General features: G+C 44.0%; 1 non-coding gene across 1 annotated transcript; it reads right to left on the bottom strand.

Annotated features, from left to right (window-relative positions):
• Positions 1-1,451: 1,451 nt before the first annotated feature.
• On the bottom strand, positions 1,452-1,525 carry TRNAD-GUC (transfer RNA aspartic acid (anticodon GUC)). The gene has a single exon. It is a non-coding gene; the product is annotated as a tRNA-Asp (tRNA).
• Between the last annotated feature and the right edge of the window lie 4,166 nt (positions 1,526-5,691).

Below are 5,691 nucleotides of genomic sequence, written 5' to 3'. Positions count from 1 at the left end.
GTGTTCAAAAATGACACGAAGCTGGATATGAGTAGATGTTGTTGGTCGAAAACGTCTTTCATTCACAATGAAACAGAATGGTCTCGCTCGATGCGTCATTTTAGAATGTGTATTTTCATATTAAGAGTTCTTAAAAGTTCTCAACTCAAAGCCCAACCGTCAAAAGGATGCTACAATGTTCGAAATTATCAACTTAACATGCCCCCTTACTTCCTTCGTGACCTCCCACTACTTCATCTACCGAAATGATTAGGCAGATCTCGTTTTTTCTAGCATTAAACCTGCTCATGATCCTTTATTATAGAGCATGGAGCAGACAGAGAGATGAAAGGACCACCTTCTCCTGCTTGCTTGATCGGAATCTATTCACATTTAGAATAGCTGAAGTGCTACTTAACTTCACTTAGTAGTTGAAACTCGGAGAGACAGAGAGAGTCCTCTCTCATACTTGCCAATTCCAAGGCTGATCAGCAAGGGAATTGGCAGGAACCAACCTTAGTTGCCCCTCGGTAGAGTGAGTCTACTTAGCGAACTGGCAGGACGCGGAGATCGATTGATCAATATGCATATCGAGAGTTGATGGTTGACCGCCGCCCCCCTTGTCCTGCCCCGGCCGGGGAGGCAAAGGGGATTGCTATCGTCACCCTTTCTCCGGTGTATGTGAAAGAGAAAAAGTGACGCACTTTTAGGATTTTCGGTCTGCGGTTGGTTGGGCCAAAGAACGAGAGTCAGCTTCCTTAAGTCCGTTCTTCCTCAGTAGCTCAGTGGTAGAGCGGTCGGCTGTTAACTGACTGGTCGTAGGTTCGAATCCTACTTGGGGAGATTTGATTCATTCAGAATTCGAATTGATAGTTATAGCTTTTCTGACTAGCGACCCCTGTCCTTCTCCTTTTTTTTTTTCTAAAGACGCAGCAGAATCGTCAAACGGGACATCAAAAGTGGAAGTTGATTGTAGGATTTCTATTCCTCACTCTCGTATAGGTGAACTTGGTTCGTTCAATGAAAAGGGATAAGAAGGATCCACTGGGAATGAATGGGAAGACTGGGGTAGTATCTTCATTAGCCGGAAGGAATTAGTCTCCACTAGCGTAATTCGAAGAACGAACAAGAAAAGGCGTCTTTAGGTAGGAGGATGGATGGATGTGGTCCAATGGCTAAAGCTCTGCCAGCTTCTTGTAGACTGGCAGTCTCCGAGAGGAACCTTAACCCCCCGGGCCGGGTGGGATGGTATACTTTTTTTTTCGCCACAAGTGGGAACTCAGTCCTTGGTAAGACACAAGGGGGGAAGGAAGATCTTCACTCATTCATTAAGTAAGTGCCTGCGGTGAGACCCACAACAAACGAAGGGGGTGGAGGGAGACCGAAGAAGGAACAATTGTCTTGAATGCTACGCTGGGATCAGCAGCTTCCAGTGTTTTCAAAATGAGTCGGGCAGGAAGAGGAAGATCGGGCGGGGAAAACGGGGTTCGAACCCGCGACTTCTGGCGTGACAGACCAGCACTCTAACCAACTGAGCTATTTCCCCCTTTCGTAACTACTGTCGATTCAACAGTCACCTACCGGTTACCTTGTAACTATACCAAAGTAGCTGTACAACAGAATGCCCTTCGCCTTTAGTACTTTTCTTTTTCTTTTGACGACAGTAGAAAGAAATGGCTCTGCTCGCTTAGAGAAGGGGGCTCCGCGCTCTATCAGCTATCAGTTAGTTGGCGCTACGCGCGACTTCAGTTGACAAAAGCGAACAAGATAGCGCTAGCGCCCGCGGAGAACTTTCGTTTGTTCGCCTTCTAAAAGGCCTACTGACCTGCCGGTGAAAAGCCGGTTACAAAACAAATAATAAGACGTAGTGAAAAAGTACCAAAACAACTGAAGCCTACATCCCACTACGTCTGGGTTCCCCCTTCCTATGAACCTTGAGTCAATAGGTAGGGTCAACCTATACCAAAGTGGAAGGGCCACTATCTAAGCTATTAGTGGGCTGGTTTGAACTATTGATTTACTGAATCGAGTGAAGCTGTGTTGCGTAACATATAGGTCGCCAAGGCCTAGAAGTACAAGTGGTCGCCCTAACGGTCACTCTCAAACTCACTACTTGAGTGACGAAAGTCACTTAGCTTCTTTAATAGGGCTTGCCAAAGAACCCCTCCGGGGCCCCGGGAAGAGGAAGAAGGAGATAGAGCAAAGGTCTCCTCTTTCTGTCCGCTCTTCCCGGCATGTAGAGATCCGATTGGGCTTATAGTTTAATTGGTTGAAACGTACCGCTCATAACGGTGATATTGTAGGTTCGAGCCCTACTAAGCCCATCTGACCTGCTTAATCAATGACTCCGGTAGTCACCTGAACCACTCTCTCGGATAGCCCACAGCCTCTCTTCTGGATGCGAAAGAAGATTCGATCAACGTACAAGGTTTGCCTTCTTGTGAGAAGGAGGGTTCTGAATTGTGTTCTCAGTGCAAAGGGAGTCTTTGAGAAGGTTCCGTTTTTCTGAAGAGAGAGAAGATCAGTAGAGCAGTCCGGCAGCTGTTCGGGGGTCAGCTTTGGGATTTGCCTGATCGACCCCTACCAGTGTATTAATCTACAAAAATGAAGATTGACATTCGTCAATTTACCGGATCTATCCTCTTCTACTAACTTTACAAAATGGAAGGGAAAATGTGAAGACCAAAGGAGATGTCAATACTAAGTCATAGTCAATTGCAGAATCGGCCGGTTGGTTTGCTTCTCTCCAAGTATGGGAGATTTTCCAATCTTCGAAAGACGCTCGTACTTTCTTGATCTTATGATAGAGGGCTTTCCTTAGGGCTGGACTTTGGGATCTGAGAGTAGACCATGTCTTACGTTAGGGAATCCGAATCAATCCAAATCCTCTGACACTCCTTTTCAGCTGCTATTTGAATACATGTTCAGATGCAAAAGAGCTCGACTTCGAGTATGGTCTTGTTCTTAACTGCTTGAGAGAACGCATATATCCCCTTTTTATATTGCTAAACCTCCACAAGCCTTCCCATGCTCGCTAATTGAACCGTCCGTCTTCATCTTAATCCATTCGTTTCCCGGTGGTCAACACACAATAGAATATGTTTGTTTTTGATCGGAGATTGAGACAAAAGTACCATTTTTTAGGATGTTCGCCGATTCTTCCTCTTCTTTCTCTCATAAAACTGGAGATACTAGCTTCTAATCTGCATATTTTTGCAAATCCTTTTCCATTTGGATTTTTGAAAACATTAACTTACCTCTAGAATTCCACTATATATAACGTTGACGTTCCGCCAAAATGTGCCAGAGCGAGTGAAAGGCAAGCCTACCCACGGTGTTAACTTGCCATCCCCAACAAATCTGCTAGCAGCCCATTCGAGTTCCGCTTGGAAACAAGAAGCTCTTCTTTATTTGCGTTTTTTTGCCCAAGATAAGCCCATTTTCCAGAGCCAAGCCTATTATAAGAGTTCAACTGCCATATTCGGATGGAGTCCAAATGCTTGCATCTTGGGCTGAAGAATGACCCAATTCCTTAGCTTCCATGCATTAATCATATCCGGGGATGTGGGAATAGGGAGATGCCATCCATCTACACGACACGATAGCTTAAGCAAAGAATAGAGAGAGCTAAGCTAGAATACAAACAAAAAAGATATTCCACTAGCGTAGGCCTACCATAGAAAAGTCTAAAAAAACCTTTTCTTTGTCTGTCAGCGGGAGAGAAAGCAAGCTTACGGTGCTTTGGATGTTAATGTTTTTGTAGGATACTAAACACCTATATATATATATACATTGTTTTATACTCCTCTGTACAAGCGTATAAGAGCTATTATGCTCGATAAAAGGAAGTTTATGAATAAGTAAGTCTTTCTTTTTTGAATAGCCGGCGGGAGAACTTACTTTTCCGGCTATCGTATGAACAATGCCGTCCGCTTTTCTTTTTTGAGTTTCCATGGATCTCTCCGACGAAGTAGCGGAAGCATGAAATGCTATTCACGAATGAGCATTGCTATCTGATTCCTACAAAAGAGATAGGGGAAGCTCACTTTTGTCAAATGGGGCTAGAAAGCATAGAACCCCGTCTTAAATCAACCGGTGAATCCAGAATCAAAGTGAGGAGAACAGGATATGTTATGAGAAGAGTGACGTGGGAATAGATTGCATTTCAAAAAGAATCTATACACTCAATAAGCCAGAACGGGAAGATTCAACTGCAAAAAGAACTGGTACGGTGTGAGAAGAGGCCTATTCTCAATAATGAACAAGATGATGCAGCTCTAGTTGCTGGAGGCAGAGGACGTGGACGCGGCAGGAATAGATCCAGGGGAGGACGCGAATAAAAAAGGCTATGAGGATCATAAAAATTGAGGTGGAGGGAGATTGTATAACTAAGGATCGAGTAGAGGAAGACGTCAGTCTTTCAGTTGTAGATGATCATTACCGAAAAAGATGTACATTCGAATGAAAAAAGAGGCCTGTCCGAGAGGAAATAAAGAATATTCATTTGCGGATTCTTCCGAACAAGCAACGGATTGAGCAACTAGCGCGAAAGCCGTTGCGCGTTAGCGCATCCGTTTTCTTGCTCGGGAACGAGGGACTAAAAAAATTGTCAAAAGCCATCTTTCTCTTTAACTAACTAAGTATTCTTAAAAATATGTATGTCTATGAGGTATTTTGACTTAATGGGAAGTAGGCATCTCATTCATAGGCAAGAGCAGGCCGGCCTGAAGGCATGAACTGAAGGCAGGCAAGAAGGCATTAAATGGCTTTTAAGGATTCGGTGTAAAGATGCGGAGTACAGTATCTTTCTTTCTATAAAAATATATGGAATCCGCGATCCTATCCTATTTTTGAGAGTCATTTTTTCATTCGAAATTATTTTCTTTTCGCAAGAGCACTCAAACATAGATTGAAGATCTTCAGTTCTTCGGTCGGCAGCCGCAGTCAGTAATAGCAAGCAGCGTCCCATACTACTTTTCCTTTGAATGTTCATTCTGGAATTGAATGTCACAAACAAGACTCATACTTCAGAAAAAAAACTGCTTGAATCAGGAGCTGTAATCCGCAGCTTTAGAGATAGGGGCGGCAGTCACAGCATTGGCAGCAGTGAGCAGAGGTCAAGAAGAAGAAGCGGTAAGAGCAGTTAGAGAGCAAGCAGCGGCTCATCAAACCTTTCTGTTTCGGTTACAGCTCAAGCGGTTTGTTTTCAAGTAAGGTACTCAAGCAAGCTTTCCTCCTGAAGACAGAGTTTCGGGTGAGCTAGCAAAGAAAGTCAGCAGTTAACCGGAAATTTAGGTCAAATTAGCATTTCGTAAGTTTTAAGGTAAGGCCAGTTATGGGAAGCAGGCCATGGAGAAAGAGAGGAATCAATCGTCCAACGCTATGTTAACAAATACGTGAAAGGTTTGATTATTCCATACACTTGAACGCGTTCCTTATCAATAGGTTTCGGAGAGACGAGCAATGATTGCTTGACGATCTTCACTGCATGAGACTAGGACTTGACTCAAGCTTCATACGAAAGCATTTACTGAACTAAAGCCGTTGAGCCAAGTCAAGCGAAAGACTTATTCGAAGAAAGCTTTAAGAGAGTTTGTTGTCCCATGCCTTTCTGATGGTGAACCTCCTACTGCTTCTTCCAATTCTGAAACTGGGATTGGCCTGTTGACTTTGCCCTTCCTTTAGACAAAGAGCCCCCAGTTTCGCCAAAAG

This window comes from Triticum urartu, unplaced genomic scaffold, assembly GCF_056163025.1.
Source record: "Triticum urartu cultivar PI428250 unplaced genomic scaffold, HENAU_Tu73 scaffold820, whole genome shotgun sequence".
Taxonomy (NCBI): Eukaryota; Viridiplantae; Streptophyta; class Magnoliopsida; order Poales; family Poaceae; genus Triticum; species Triticum urartu.
This window is presented reverse-complemented; position numbering and strand designations above follow the sequence as displayed.